The sequence below is a fragment of the Suncus etruscus genome, chromosome 14 (assembly GCF_024139225.1).
Source record: "Suncus etruscus isolate mSunEtr1 chromosome 14, mSunEtr1.pri.cur, whole genome shotgun sequence".
In the NCBI taxonomy this organism is placed as follows: Eukaryota; Metazoa; Chordata; class Mammalia; order Eulipotyphla; family Soricidae; genus Suncus; species Suncus etruscus.
Genome location: NC_064861.1, coordinates 40919554 through 40937419, shown reverse-complemented (window position 1 = coordinate 40937419; position 17866 = coordinate 40919554). Strand labels below are relative to the sequence as shown.

General features: G+C 35.4%; 1 protein-coding gene and 1 pseudogene across 1 annotated transcript in view; both read right to left on the bottom strand.

The window, feature by feature from the left end:
- Positions 1-17866, bottom strand: part of PHKB (phosphorylase kinase regulatory subunit beta) — a 273872-nt gene that overhangs the window by 253352 nt on the left and 2654 nt on the right. The window lies entirely within an intron of this gene.
- LOC126027504 (actin-like protein 6A) lies at positions 8040-12737 on the bottom strand (annotated as a pseudogene).

Genomic DNA, 17866 nt, shown 5'->3' with positions numbered 1-17866 from the left:
TGCCCAGTGAGTAAACTCTGGCTGTGGGGGTCGCCATCCAATAAGCTTAGCTCTCTGGCCTGCGAAGGCTTCGCCCTGCTGTGCTTTGATCATTCTGAGGACTCCAAGGGAAACTTCTCCTGTGCCTGTCTGTGTTTCTGAATACCTGAAGGTCTCCTCAGAGGCTAGGGAGCGCACCCCCAAAAAAACTGTCAAGTAGAGGCAGCAGAAGAGCACTCTTTCTAACCAATGAACCCGACCACAACACGCAGGAAAAACCACATTACAAGTGTGACAATGGGGAAACCTCACAGGCAAACATCATGCAGAGAGAATGAAGATGAAAGCTCGGATGACCTAATAAATTCAAACCACCTGATTAACCTCTTGAATAAGGAACTTAAAATAGCAATATGGAAGATGTTTGTAGAACTCAAAGAAAGCATAGATCGATCTGAACAGAACACAAAGACACAAATCAGAAAACTCCAAACTGAAATAACAAATCTGAAAAACACGGTAGCTCAACTAAAAACCTCAATGGATGGCCTTGCCAGAGGGTAACAGCAGCTGAGGAGAGAATCGGAGTACTGGAAGATGTGATGCAGAAAAACTCAACACAGCAGAAGAAATTGGAAAAGAACCTTAAGACATATGAACAGGCAATGAAAAAAGTACTCAAGGAATACGAGCAAATGAAAATAGAAGTCTTTGATAAACTCAACAGAAACAACATAAGAGTCATTGGAGTCCCAGAGACCCAGGTAGGAGATCTCCAAGAAGAATCAACTGTCAAAGACATTATCAAAGAGATTCTCCCAGAGTTATAGACTATATGCAATCAAATCCTGCATGCCTGAAGAGTACCAGCTAAAAGAGACCCAAAGAAAAACACCCCAAGACACATCTTCACTACAATGACAAATCCCACAGATAGAGATAGAATACTGAAAGCAGCAAGATCAAAAAGGGAAATTACATTCAAAGGAGCATCCCTAAGACTTACAGCAGACATGTCACAAGAAACTCTCAAGGCCAGACACAGTGGTGGGATATTATGACAAGACTGAATGAAATGAATGCCTCACCGAGAATATTGCACCCAGCCCGACTCACTTTCAGGTTTGAAGAAAGAATACATAGCTTCATGGATAAACAACAGCTCAGAAACTTCACAGATGATAAACCAGCCTTAAAGGAAAAACTGACAAGAGAGACCAACAAACACAGCAAACTTATCTACAAAGATGAATTAAATCCTATGACAATCATCTCCCTCAATGACAATGGACTATTTTCACCAATTAAAAAACACAGAGTGGCAAAATGGGTCAAAAAGATGAATCCAAATTTCTGCTGCCTACTAGAAACAAACCTGAATAGTCAGAACAAATATAGACTCACAATCAAAGGCTGGAGGAAAATCATCTAAGCAAACAACATTCTCAAAAAAGCTGGGGTGGCCATATTAATATCTGCTGACACCAACTTTATACTTAGAAAAGTGGTAAGGGACAAAGATGGACATTATATACTAATCAAGGGATATGTGCAACTGGAAGAAATCAGACTATTAAACATATATGCACCCAAATGAGGGACCAGCAAATTATCTAATGCTAGTACTGACAAATCTGAAAGAAGAAATCAATAATAACACAATAATTGTGGGAGACCTCAACACGGCCCTATCAACACTTTACAGGTCAACCAGATAAAACCCAACAAAAACATACTAGCCCAGAAAAGAGTAATAAAAAAATGGACTAGTAGATATATATAGGACACTCCATACCAAAAAACCTGGATACACATTCTTCTCCAATGTACATGGGTCATTATCCAGGATAGATTACATGCTGATACATAAAACATACCTCCATAAAATCAAGGGGATAGAAATCTTGCAGGCTACCTTTGCTAACCACAAGGCTCTGAAATTAGATGTGAACTACAAAGGCACACAGAAGAAAAACTATAACAATTAGAAATTAAACACCCTGCTACTGAACAACCAGTGGTTCGAGATGAAATCAAAGAGGAAATCAAACCTTTCCTGGAACGAATGATAATGAAGACACAAACTACCAGAATCTATGGGACACAGCAAAAGCGGTCCTGAGAGGAAAATGTATAGCTCTACAAGCACACAACAGGAAGGAAGAAGTGGCATACCTGAATAACTTAATGACGCAGCTCAAAAAATTAGAAAATGACCAACAAAAGGAACCAAAAATAGGGAAACAGAGGAAATAACAAAGCTGAGAGCAGAACTCAATGAAGTGGAAAACCAAAAAACAATCCAAAAGAACAATGAAAGCAGAAGTTGGTTCTTTGAAAAAATAAACACGATTGATAGACCACTGGCAAAACTCACAAAGAAAGAGAGAAATCTTATAACCCGTATTAGAAATGAAAAGGAGGAGATCACGACAGATATTGCAGAGATCCAAAGGGTAATCAGAGACTACTTTGAGAAATTTTATGCTACAAAACATGAGAACCTAGAATGGAAAATTTCTTAGACACTTATAACCTTCCACATTTAAGTAAGGAGGATGTAGCATATCTAAACACCCCCATCACTACTGAGGAAATTGAAACTGTAATCAAACATCTGCCCAAAAAGAAAAGCCCAGGCCCAGATGGTTTTCCAAATGAATTTTTTCAAATCTTTCAAGAGGAGCTAATACCAATCCTAGCCAAGCTCTTCCATGAAATTGAAAAAACGGGAACACTCCTAAACAGCTTTTATGAAGCCAACAATACCTTGATACCAAAACCAGACAGAGACTCTGCCAAAAAAGAAAATTACAGCCCAACATCCCTGATGAATGCTGATGCAAATATCTTCAACAAAATCCTAGCAAATAGGATCCAATGCATCATCAAGAAGATCATACACTACGACCAAGTAGGCTTCATCCCAGGAATGCAAGTATAGTTTAATATCTGTAAATCTATCAACATCAGACACAACATCAACAACAAGAAAAATAAAAAATCACATGATCGTATCAATAGACGCAGAGAAAGCTTTTGATAAGGTACAACACCCATTCTTGATCAAAACTCTCAGCAAGATGGGAATGAAAGGAACCTTTCTCAATCTAGTTGAAGCCATCTACCACAAGCCAATGACAAATATTATCCTCAACGAAGAAAAACTAAAAGCCTTTCCTCTAAATTCTGGTACAAGACAAGGCTAGCCGCTCTCACCACTCCTCTTCAACATAGTACTGGAAGTTCTTGCTATAGCGATCAGGCAAGAAAAAGATATCAAGGGAATCCAGATAGGAAAGGAAGCAGTCAAGCTCGCATTGTTTGCAGATGGCATGATACTCCACTTAGAAAACCCTGAAGACTCTACCAAAAAGCTTCTAGAAACAATAGACTCACATAGCAAGGTGGCAGGCTACAAAATTAACACACAGAAATCAATGGCCTTTTTATACACCAATAATGATAGGGAAGATAAGGAAGTTAAGAAGGCAATCCCATTCACATTAGTGCCACACAAACTCAAATATCTTGTAGTCAACTTGACCAAAGACGTGAAGGACCTATACAAAAAAAAATTATAAAACCCAGCACCAAGAAATAAGAGAGGACAAATGGAAATGGAAATACATACCCTGCTCATGGATAGGCAGAATTAACATCATAAAAATGGCAATACTCCCCAAAGCATTATACAGATTTAATGTGGTCCCCTTAAAAATACACAGGACATTCTTCAAAGAAATGGATCAAACACTTACAAAGTTCATCTGGAACAATAAACACCCTCGAATACCTAAAGCACTCCTAGGGAAAAGGATAATGGGAGGCATTACTTTCCCCAACTTTAAACTGTACCACAAAGCAGTACTTATCAAAACAGCATGGTATTGGAATAAAGACAGACCCTCAGATCAGTGGAATAGGCTTGAGTTCTCAGACAATGTTCCCCAGACATACCATTACCTACTTTTTGACAAAGGAGCATGAAATCCTAAGTGGAGCAGGGAAAACCTCTTCAACAAGTGGTGCTGGCAGAACTGGTTAGCCACTTGCAAAAAAGTGAACATAGACCCCCCAGTTAACATCATGTTTGAAGGTAAAATCCAAATGGATTAAAGACCTTAATATCAGACCCGATACCATAAGGTATATAAAACAACACGTTGGTAAAACACTCCATGACATTGAGACTAAAGGCATCTTCAAGGAGGAAACTGCACTATCCAAACAAGTGGAAGCAGAGATCAACATATGGGAATCCATTAAGCTGAGAAGCTTCTGCACCTCAAAAGAAATAGTGCCCAGGATACAAGAGCCACCCAACATTTGGGAGAAACTACTCACCCAACACCCATCAGATAAGGGGCTAATATCCAAAATATAAAGGGCACTGACGAAACTTTACAAGAAAAAAACTGGAGCAAGAAAAGCCTCTTCAACAAGTGGTGTTGGCACAACAGGTCAGCCACATGCCAAAAAAAAGAGAACTTAGGCCTCCATGTAACACAATGCACAAAGGTCAAACCTAAATAGATTAAAGACTTTGATATCAGATTTGGAACCATAAAGTATATAGAAGTACATGTAGGTAAAACACTTCATTACATTGAAACTAAAGGAATCTTGAAGGAGAAAACACTGTCCAAACAAGTGAGAGCAGATATAAACAAATGAGACTACATTAAACTGAGAAGCTTCTATACCTCACAGGAAATAGTAACTAGTATACAAAGGCCACCCATAGGATGGGAGAAACTATTTTTTATTAATATCTTTATTTAAACACCTTGATTACAAATATGATTGTAGTTGGGTTTCAGTCATGTAAAGAACACCCCCCTACACCAGTGCAACATTCCCATCACCAATGTCCCGAATCTCCCTCCTCCCCAACACACCCCCAATCTGTACTCTACAGGCTTTCTACTTTCCTCATTCATTCACTTTGTTATGATAGTTCTCAATATCCATCAGAGAATGGGCTAACATTTTAAGATACACAAGCTTCTGACAGAACTTAACAAGAAAAAAGAAACATATAGCCCTGTCAAAAAGTGGGAAGAAGAAATGAACAGAAAATTTCTCAAAGAAGAAATACAAATGACCAACAGGTACATGAAAAAATGCTGCACATCACTAATCATCAAAGAGATGCAAATCAAAACAACAATGAGATACCATCTCATGGCACAGAGACTGGCACACATCACAATGAACAAGAACTATCAATGCTGGCAGAGATGTGGAGAGAAGAAACTCTCATTTACTACTGATGAGAATGGCATATAGTCCATCCATTCTGAAAAACAATATAGATATTCCTAAATGAAAACGAGACATTGAGCTTCCATATGGTTCAGCAATACCAATTTAAGAAATATACCCTAGGAACACTAAAACACAACACAAAAATTCCTTCTGCATTCCTATGTTCATTGCAACTCTTTTTACAATAGCTAGAATCTGGAAATAACCTAGATGACCAACAACAGATGAGTGGGTAAAGAAACTGTGGTACAGACACACAATAGAATACTATGCAACTATTAGGAAAAATTAAATCATGAAATTTTCCTATGCATGGATGGAAATGGAGACTATTATGCTGAGTAAAATGAGTCAGAGAGAGAGAAAAATAGGGGGATTTAGAGAGTAATGAAGAGTATGGTAGTAATACTCAAAGACAATAGAGATGAGGTTTGGAAGAAACAGCAAATGATATGAAGCTTACCACAGAGATTGGGAAGTGCAATTAGAGGAGAAACTACACTAACAACTATCATGAAAATGGTATTGAGTGAGAAAAATAGAATGCCTGTCACAAAGACAGGCAGGGGGTGAGGAGGAGTGAGATGGAGGTATTGGTGCTGGGAAGGTTGCACTGGTAAAAGTGGTGTGTACTTTTTATGAATGGAACCCAACTACAAACATGTTTGTAACCACGGTGCTTGACTCCAATCCTTAAGAAAAACAACTCACTAAAACTTTTGAGGTTAACTTAAACTAATAAGCACGTGCATGGAACAAGAGAAATGTACTTTGCCCTCAATGTTTAAGGAGTTACATAAGTCTAATGTCTTTAGATTATATTGTGTGCTGCTAAGAAATAGTATGTACTACAACTGGGGATTTGAGGGACAAAGTAATTGTATTGTACATGGGTTCAGTTTTGTTTTTCTTAATGTTCTTTGGCTGAAAGTTCAAGGCTGGGATATCATCGATGGGACTACCGAGAATTCTGTTTATGGGTGATTGGGCTTCCACTGTAACTTTACCCTGTCCTCTTTCTTTGCATCTTTGTTGTCATAATTAAAATAAAAAAAATGGTAAAAAAATATATCTTGAGTGGGGGGTGGGGAGAAGACAAACCAGTGGAGAGCCAACCTGTAGGGTGTCCTCTCTCTCTCCTCTTTCTCTCTCTCTCCCCTCTACCCCAGTGCCTCTCAGTCTCTTTCTCTCATCTCTCTCTCACTAAAAGATTATATTCTTTTTTCTCCTCTCTTTTATGTTTTGTTACAGCAAAATATAAAGACAGCAAAAAATGACATACAAATTATTGGAATTATACCAGTAGCAATTTTCAATTAGAAGAATCTGTTCCCTTATAAAAGATAACTTAGGGTGTTTTTGAACCATGAAGTAGAAGAGAAAATTGAAAATCTAGAAATTAAAGAATTATTTTCCTGTTTGTTTTTGTCAATACTGGCACTGGTAGTGAGCTACTCCCAGTGAAGAATAGTACTAAGTGGGCCACTCCTAGTAATACTCATAGACTATGTGATATCAGATAACAAACCCAGGATATGATAACAGGAGATGGCCACTATGTTACTATCATGAAAATAAAAGCCAAAATAACTACATCAACTTATAAGACATGATTATATATTATATATATTTGTAACAAGTATGGATTTCAACTTATAGATGTTTAAAGAAAAAGGTAGGGAAAAAGAACATTGAATGATTTCGCTCATATATAACATATGGTGAAAATAAGCTAAATAAAAAATAACTTCAGACTATAAGAACAATCTAGGTTAACAAAGAAGAGAAAGATGATATTCAGTACAAAGGGAAGTGACACAGAAGGATAAAACTAAACTTTCAGTAATAAGCTTAATTTAAAGCATACAAATGTTGGTTTTCAATGATACACATACCTGAAACATTCATAATGTTATGATGCAATATCACTTTAATACATATATCAATAAAATTATGGCTATGATATAATAACAAAATAAGATAGATTTTTAAAATTTGCTATTATATGTTTATATCCATGCATGCAGACATTTTCCAGCTAATTTGGGTAGTGTACTAGTTATATAGTTAATGTTAGATATAGTTTATTCTAATACATAATCATTGTAAATACATGTTCTGAAACCTGACCAATAAGAGCCAATATATGAGCTTTTGACATTCTGTGAATACATTAGACATGGATTGAGTGCCTCTGTGTCTGGCACTATACAATGTATTAGCTATTAACTACAGACTGTATCACATGTACTCTGACAATGGTACATTATCAAGATGCAAATAAGTAATAATTATTCAGTGTTATAATACTGTCACTATGAAGAAGGCAGTAGTAGTTAGGAAAAGTGGCTGGTTCTTTCCTAGCTATATTAAACAGTAGTTGTGTGACTTTATGTAATTTTTTAAAAAAATTTTTGAATGGCTAGCAATTTTTATTTTACTTTATAAACCTAAGGTTAAAAAGCATAGGCATTAGGCTTGACTGGTTATAAAAAGCAATTCTCCAATCCACTGTGAATATTCTAAACCAAGTTGAAAAGCATTTTACTGAAAGTAAAATAGAAAAAAAGGCATTTATACAAAATTATAAAATGTAATAAGTGCATTCCAGAGAAAGCACAAACTTATTTTAATTTATAAACCTAGGTAAACCCTTAAAAATTTTAAGTGGGAATTGAAATATGCAAAAATGTATAAACATTCTACAAAAGATTCCCCCCCCCCCTCCGAGTTTACTAAAGCTCTGAAACATAAGGTGATAAAGGAGGAAGGTATAGATATGGGATTCTTTAAGGGCATTTCCTTTCTACACATTATTTCCCTCCTTCCTATTCTTGTTTGGAAATCTACATTTATTGAAAGGTACCCAAAGAAACTAGAATGGATCCACCAATCATTGAACTAAACCTTTATTTCATTGTTGTGTTATTTGTAATCAATTTCAACCACATACTTGGGGAGTTTTCTGGGAGAGCTCTCTTTTCAGTCTGTCTGTAAAGCTCTGTATTAGCATGTTTCATCCTGCCACGATCACAAACCCATAGACCTGGTCTGATATCAATAACACACATTCCAATGCTTGTTGTGACAACATGATTGACTCCCAACATTGTTGGACCTGGCATAAGACATCTCCATTAAAGAAGTCAGTAAGCTCCCCAGATGTATTCCCGGATTTTCCTGGAGCAGAGAACTGATAATTCCCCAAGAAATGTTTGTCCAGCAGACTGGTTGTAGATGTTTTCTGCCCCTATGTGGGTTACTGGCAATATTTCAGAGATTCATGTCATGGTACTGACATTACATTCCCTTCATATTTGGTTCATTTCTCCCTTGAAAAATTACAGGCCTAAATAGGACCTCAATCAAATTCTTTGCCCAGAGAAATCCCAGCTTCAAAAACTATACTAAGTCAAGCTACCTCTCTCCTTGTCAGCCATATTTACATCTAAAGCCAGTCAGCCAAGTTCGCTCTGAATCTCTGTACATACTAGCCAGCTACAAAACTTACATTTCTTTAACTTAGCTTTCTGCTAACACAATAGCAAAAAGCAGCTTCAATTTTCTCACTGTTAGTCTGTAGACCTGTAAAACTGGTTTAGCTATAAAATATTCTATCTAGCAACCCTCTCCTTTTTATTATGCTACTTCCTTCCTTCTAACTTTTTAGATAGACCCTTTCCACCTGGGCTGCCTAGCCAGTCATATTATTATGTAAATACCAACAGTCCTACTGTTAATATTTGTTTTTCTCTATACTCCCACCTTTTGTAAACGTGGAAATTTCTTCCTAGCCTAAGACTGTGGTTTTGCCATATATATACACCCAAAATGGAGATTAAATTTTGTCACGTCTGCCAGGATGTGGGTCTTCATACATTGTGTGGTCTCACTTCTCATTTATTTTATATTTATTTCATTCGACCGTTTTGTGTTCACCCACTCCCTTTCATAGGGTATTCCCCCACTAGAGTTGCCGGGACCCAAGCTGCTCCCAGCACAACATTGTATTTCCTGATAATCCCTTTATGTTGGAAGAGTCAAAAAAAAATCCCTCAGTAATCTTTAGTTGTTTTGCACCAAACCCACAACTGTAGTCAGTGGGGAACTCATAATGAACTGTTGTCATCTGTGCAGCTAGTTGGTCATCATAAGTCGAATCTGATACTTGAAGTATAAAGCTAGAAAATTCTGGGTAACACAATTACACATGTAATAGTGCCATGATCTTGTAACTGTGGCATTTCTTCTTTACTTTTCCAGTTTGCTGGAGATCCTTAGCAAACAGCTTCATTTTAAGCTACCATATATGGAAGAATCAATTCTATAATCATTTCTTGGAAAAGTTCTCCGCATTGCATAATAATAAAGTCTCCAGCAAGAGGTGACTTTACAATGCTTTGTTGAAGCACATAGCCTTCATGGACTGGAACTGCAGTGGTAAGAGTGGCTCCACTATCCAAAATCAGCCAAATAGAAGGACCATTAGCAAACGCTGTCAAAACTGCAGTTTTGCAAATGAAGAATGCAGGGATGTTATAGTGTTCAAACATTAACTCTGTGAGTATCTCTCTCTTGGTTCTAGTATGTCACAGTGCCTTTGACATGAGGACAGGATGTTGCTGGCTTCTGATTTGACATGCATCTTGTAGGTATAATCCAAAATCGCCTGGAAACTATCCCAATCTTCAACCATTCAACTTTTAGTGGTGAAATGACCTTCACATTCTCCCTTGATACACGAAGGGCACTGGTATCTATGTAATATGTGGGGCCACCATGTTTGCATTTATTACCATCTACTTCCATCAGTGTGCTTGCTTCCATCATCTCTATCTACTACCACACCAATAGCTGTGGGGAAATCCACTTTGGGACAATCTTCACCAGCATAACCCGCTTTCAGTATAGGATCCAAATTGAAAAACAAGGGCTCCAACTACATATCCCCCATACACGCATACTCATGGCTGCTGACAACTAAGGTCCTGAGCTAAGGGCCACCAGGTGAAGCATTACGACAACTGAAACTGTGGATCCCAGAAAAGTAGTATCCCCTAACCCCCAGAACTTCCACTGAAACCCCCGCGAGTAACAAAGCAGCATCCACCCACCCCATATGTAAGCTATATCTACTGCAATTTTTTCAATAGGTATTGTTAACAATTCACTTATGACATAAGATTGTTTTAAGATTTAAATAGTATTTCCCAAAATCAGTGAAATGAAGGGGTCTATAATGATACAGCTGGGTATTAGCAGTCTCAGGTCAATTGGGGATTATTTTTTTTCTTAAGGAAAGTAGATTTCTGGAAGGAGGCTGATTTTCTCTGAAAATGTAGCAGTAGATTAAATAAGTTTGAACATCTCTGATTTAAATGTAAGTCATAGAATACTACTTGTCACATACTCAACCAATATTAGCTGCTGAAATGTCACTAGTGTCAATATCAGCAATGGTTTTAATTGGTATTTATTAACTATAAATGGTAGTAGAAGTAGTAGTACCACTACTAAATATTCTTTTTTTTTGGTTTTTGGGTCACACCTAGCAGTGCTCAGGGGTTACTCCTGGCTGTCTGCTCAGAAATAGCTCCTGGAAGGCACAGGGGACCATATGGGACACTGGGATTCGAACCAACCACCTTTGGTCTTGGATCAGCTGCTTGCAAGGCAAACACCACTGTGCTATCTCTCCGGGCCCACTAAATATTCTTTTATCTTTACAAATGAACTTACAAGATTTAAAACCAGTTTACACTATCAGTAAAGTACTGGGATTTGAGCCTAATTGCACTGAGTCTTAAATCTGTATACTATTCGTATTAATAGCCTTTCAAAAGGGGCAGGAGAAACTCAGGTGTAACAATGTATTTATAAGCAATATGATTCATAAGCAGTTATTAATGTTCCAGTCATTCCATGCTCTACTCTCATGATATCATGCTGAATAAGATAGTTTAGTCCCCAATATGAGACAGATAATCAAGCTAAGAAAAAAATTAAAAACATTTAAATGATTTATTAACTAATTAGAGAGCATTAGAATGAAAATTTCTCAGGGTCATTAAATTTGGTGTCCAAAAAGGGCCTTTCTGAGGAACCTAAGTTTCAACTGAGAATTTAAAACACAACCAAAAGGAATGTTAAACAGCAAAAAGGGAGTTTTCAAGGTCAAGGAAGTCACAGTTGTGTGTGTGTGTGTGTGTGTATGTGTGTGTGTGTGTGTGTGTTTTCAGGCCACACCTTGTTGTGCTTAGAACTCTGCACTCAGGGGACAACTTGGGGTACTGAAGTTCAACCAGGGTTAGCTTCTTGCAATGCAAATACACTGTACTTTATCTCTGAGCCCAGGAGTGAATTCAGTGTTATCAGGATCTAAACAAAATTTTGTCTTACAGAAACAAAGCAAGCCAGTAGAGCTTGATTGGTAGAAATGTGGTGTTTTCCATGAGAAGATAGGTTAAGAGTTAGGCAAGAACAGATTAACAAAGGGAAGAAATTGTGGAGTTTTATGCTAAAAATAACAAAGGAAGCTGACATAATCTGAATTATGTAGTAAAAAAATTCTGTGTTACTCTCAGTTGTTCTTAGGAGACCAGTCAGTCTGTTCAGTATTAGGAATGGTGCCCTGGACTCTTGCATCCTTTTGTCATCTCTTTCCCAGTCCCCAGCTGATTCACAATATGATTCTTTTCAATATTGGATGCAAAACAGATCACAGTAAGATAAGAAGTACAGAAAAAAAAACAGGCTATTTTGGTACTTTAAATCAGAAATGAAGGTGACTTAGATTAAGGAGAAAGTGGTAGAGCTGAAGAAGACAAATTTGGGCATTTATTTTCGGAGATGGAATAGAAAGGATTTAAAAAGCAATCTGTATAAAAATGATGAAGAACATAAAATCATATCTTTTCAATCTACAGCTGAAAGAATAATAGTTTATGAGATGAAGACTGAGAAATAAGTTTGGGATAGGAATTGGAGTTGTGTTTTGGTTGGGTTACATTTGAGATGCCTATCACATCTTTAGAAAATTTTATTAAACACAGATATCAGAAATTATAGGGAGTTCTTCTCTTTCTTTTTCTGATTCACAGAATTTTGAAGATAAAACTACAAGAGAAAACGCTTTTAGAATACACAGTATGAATATTTTGTAACAATGAAAAGTTAAACAAGTCACTGTTCATTATAAATCTATTTCCCTTTTTAAATCAGAAGCATCATGTTTGCTGACAATGGCATAGAAAGAGAACACATCTTAAGGCATAGTGAATCATGCCAAGGTAGATAAATATGACCTAGATCTTTTAAGATTAGAGAGCAAAGACCTAGATAGGAGATATCAGAACTCATAGGAACTAATGTATTACATTTGAACATTTTAATCATCTCAAAGAAACCTACTTCAAACCCCACGTAACACAAAAATATCTTCAAATTATATAATTACTGTCTTCATGCTGTCTGACAGGAATTACCATGGATACTCTCAGAAACAATTTTCTTAGATTTAAAGTGACAGTTAACAAAAAAAAATGAATTTAAGAGTAAAATGAAATATAGATTTTGGGTACTCTAATTTAATTGTATATCAGCATGACAAACTTTCTAGACAAATCTACTTTGAGGGTAATTATCAGTATCATGAAAGAAATAAAAATCTATGTTTCTGTAAAATACTATATATCATATTAATATTGCAATATTGTAAAAGACATTTTAAGCAGAACTAAAGTGTACTGAAAAAGAAGAATGTGTCAGGAAAGTAAGATACTACTTTAAATATCCATGAATATACAATTTTAACAGTTTTATCATAGAATCTGCCCATCAAATCAATTAATTAGAAATTAATTAAAAGAACCTAAAAAGAAAAATGTGAAAGAAAACTTTCAAGTCATTGCTTAAAAATTCAGTTGTTAACATAGACCAATGAATAGAAGAGACTTTGGCAATAAATACACACACACACAAATATATACACATATACACACAAACATATATAAACAGAAGTATTTAATTTATGGCAAATAAGTCAAAAATAATAAGGTGTCATTAAGGTGTTAAGAAAGAGGGCTGGGTAAATGGAACATCTGCAATCAAAAGGAAACAAAATTAACTAAAATCACTTAAACATTATGGAAAATAATTAACTCAAGTTTAATTCAAGACTTTATTATTATTCATAACATATAATTCATAACATAATATATGTAATTGAAGTTGAATCTAAAAATAACTCTTTCTCAGTTAAGAGTAATCTTAAGTATCTATACTTAACATGCATATGGGATATACTGTATATTTATATAATAATATATATTCTAAACAAAAGCAAAAATATACAAATAAGGCTACATCAAATTAAAAATCTTTTATATTAAAATTAAACTACTGCAAAAGCAAAGAGGTAATCAAGGTGGGAGAAGATAACAAAGTATGTAGAGTTCACTCAACTCAGAAACAAGAGTCATGAAATAATAATAAAAAAGACAATAGGGCCCAGAGAGATAGCACAGCAGGGCGCTTGCCTTGCAAACAGCCAATCCAGGACCAAAGGTGGCTGGTTCGAATCCCGGTGTCCCAAATGGTCCCCCGTGCCTGCCAGGAGCTATTTCTGAGCAGACAGCCAGGAGTAACCCCTGAGCACTGCCGGGTGTGGCCCAAAAACCAAAAAAAAAAAAAAAAAAAAAAAGACAATAAAACTTAAATAGATACCTCAAAATAAATGTATCAAGCCAAGCCCCTCAAACCCACCTGATCATCAGAAAACCCAAGTAGCCCTCACCCATACCTTCCATTTTTGAAGCATAAAAATGTCTGGCTCCTCCACCAAGTTCCAAAAGAAAATATTGGCTACCAATTCTTCTAGGTAGCTTAGTCCAGGCTGATATCTCTGTGGCATTCTCCGAAAAGGGAGACAGATTTCCCTTTTTGCATTAACTATAGTAGCCCAATGCACACCCTACTCCTTCCAACAAGTGTTACATCTCTGAGACTTAACCTTATCAAATTTCCAAGCTACCAAATTAGTTTAAGATATAGATCTTGAACTGTTCAATGTAGCTGCATGATACCTCAATATTTAATAGTGTGTCAGTTCAAAAGTATCACAAGAAGTGTAGTGGGAAAATTATAAAGTAATCTTTCAAGTTTAGTGAGCTAAACAGTAACCAATAAGGCTCAACTAGCACCAACAAATCCAATAAATCTTTAGACTTTAGAAATAACATGGAGAGATATAGCAATCATTTTAAATTAACCTATGATCTAGGTTTTTGTTAATTCCATTTGCCTCTAAGTTGTATTAAACGATATGAAGTAAATTTGTGACTGCGTGGGAAGGTGGTTAGGAAATTAAGAACACTGGTGAAGGGCAGAGAACATTTAATGCCTGAAATGACTGTATTATGAACAACTTGGTAAATTACGGTGTTACTAAAACAAATCAAGACTTCTATAGCAAACTCATGGGCAAATGAAAAAAGAAAAGCTTCACATCATTATTACAGAAATGGAACACAAAACCACATTGAAATATCTCACATTGGTGAAAATTTTTTTATTTAAAAATACTGGTGATTGTGTGGAGGAGGCAGGGGTGGGGAAAGAAAAAAAAATACCAGGAAAAAAGTATTATAAGGTTGTGGACTTAAATAATCATTCTGTTTTTGTGGGGAGGAGATTGGCCTACACCAGATTACTTAGGAGTGACTCCAAGCTCAATGTTTGGGGTCAACTCTCAGTAGTGCTCAAAATTTCATGTGGTGCCGGGAATTAATGCAGAGCATCCATATGCTGAGTATGAGCTCCAACTATATAAATTATCTCCTTGGTTGAAAAAGAAACGCATATGAACTATCAATGTGATTGTAAATTGGAATAGCCTATATGGAAAATGGTATAGAGATTACTTAAAAAACTAAAAGTGAAAATAACACAATTAAGTCATTTCACTCATAGGTATTTACCCAAAGATATGAAAACCCCAATTCTAAAGGGAATTTGCAAACAGGTGTTCATAGCATATTCATAATAGCCAAAACATGGAATCAACCTAAATGTCCATTAAGAGTTGACCGAATTATGTTGTTGTATATATGATCAATGGAATACTAATCAGCTACTTAAGAAATGAAATAATTGTCTTTAGCAATACAAGATGGTTGGAATTTGAGGTGATTAGGTTAAGTGAAATGAGACAGTAAATTAAATGCAATTATTAAATGGTTACTTACATGTAGCATGCAAATAACTATATTATAATAAAACAACATCCACAAAAAATAACAAACCAACTTTTAGAAAAGATGGCAGCTCCAAGAGTGAAAGAAAAAGGTTGGGAGTAATGGAGCAAAGACTGTCTACCTGTTTATCTATTCACCTACCTACTATCTATCTATCTATCTATCTATCTATCTATCTATCTATCTATCTATCTATCTACCTACCTACCTACCTATCTATCTATCTATCTATGTATCTATCTATCTATCTATCTATCAATTATTTTTCAGTGTCAGAATGAAACCTAGGCTTCAACTGGCAGGTAAGTGCTCTATTAGTGAACCATATCCATAGCTGATGGGTAATTCTGAGAATGGTATATGTGGCACCAAAACATGTGGGAAGATGTGGTGGTTTTGAAAATACAAAACTTGGGGCAGGAGCAATGGTGCAAGTGGTAAGGCATCTGCCTTGCATGCACTAGCCTAGATCCTCCAGCATCCCATATGATTCCCCAAGCCAGGAGCGATTTCTGAACGCATAGCCAGGAGTAACCCCTGAGTGTCACTGGGTGTGGCCCAAACACCAAAAAACAAACAAAAAAACCCCACAACATTTTATTTCCAAAATTTAACAATACTGCAAAAACAATGATAACTGAATACAATTTGATTTAGGAAAAAAAAAGCAGTGTGAAAGTCTATAATAGTTCGGAATCAAAACACCTTCTTTGCTCGAGTTTGATACCCAACACTAGCTCCCTAATGCATCTAATAAGATCCCAGTAGCAATGACATTTAAGATTCCTGGTATCAGAAAGTGAAATGTTCTCCTATACCCACAACCAAATGGTCACTACTGAAGCAACAAAAAGTAGAGAGATGATTTATTTAAAAATACCAGTGAATATTAAATGATGAGAAACCATAATACTGCAATACAGAATCAACATTGGGGAGAGAATAAAATAAAGAATAACAGATTAGAGACACAAAGATTAGAGACACAAAGAAAGTGGTGAAGAGTAACATGAGACATTTGATGGTGGTGAGGCACAGAAATTTTGCATATCAGCACATTAATTTTATAACAAAACTATAAGAAAAAAATTACAAAAAAGACATACTGATTATTTTATTCAATTTACTACAATATATCTGTCACCAGAGGTCAAACACAGTTCCTCAGAAGTTCAAGGGAAGTGCTATACTATAATGTCCTAAGCTTTAAATTATCTATCATCTCAGAATAAAAGTAAAATTTTTAAACATTTTCTTATTCACCACAAAATTCCAGAGCCATTATTATAAATACAGTAACTAAACTTAGAATGCTGATGAACCTGGTATGTTTTTATTTTATAATTGTAGTAGTAGCATAAGAACTAGAACAACAAAAAAAAAAAAGAACTAGAACAATCTAAGGCATTGGATGCTATATTCCTTACAAATTTTTTTTGTTGCTGAATTGTCCTACAAACTAAGGGCAAATCTAAATATCCAGATCTCTTAGGATAAGCAGTCAAAACAAATAAGAAGCAACTATGGAAGAAGCAGAAATATTAGTAGAGCATAGTACATATAGATACAAAGGACATATAAAATTAAATTAAGAAATTAAATTAAATTGAAAGGAATAAAGTTAAATTTATAAAAAACCACACCTAGGCACACTGAATGGTTTACAAAAGCTCAGCTGTGAAATCAAAAAAATGATTAACTCATGAGAATACACTTAATACACTCTTCCAAAATGATAATGTCCAAGGAACTAAAACAGGGACAAAAATAATTTACAACATAAATTAGAATTTCAAATTATTAAACTTTAAATGTAAATTACTGAGAATTTATTATAACAGAAGTGTTATATTTCTTTATGATCATTTAAATTTTGGTTAGAAGCAGCTCACAAGAAGTACAAATACACACTGCAGCCTGTCTTTAACTTTGATCAAGCTTTAACTTTTACCAAGTTTATTATCAGAGTATTGATTTTTTAATTTTTTCTCACTGTATTATTTTTCCTTCTGCCTCTTGTATATGCCTTCAAACACCCTTAAGATAAAACAAAGTTCTTAGGTTTAGAAATTTTCAGTATTATAGATACACATAAATTGCTTCATATTTTATTTTAAATACTTTATAAACTAATTTCTATGAATGTTTATACATGTGTATGAGAAATATTTTATCATTTTTATTTCTAATCACTGCTAAATGAATATACTACTGCTAAATATCTATCAAGTCTTTATTATTAAAGCCAAGATGGAAAACTAAGCCAGGTGCCCAGAAGAGAAAAAATATATTCCAACGAAAAGTATCCTCTTATTCTCTCAACTAAAAAATTAAATGCTACATAAATCATTTTTTATTGTTAT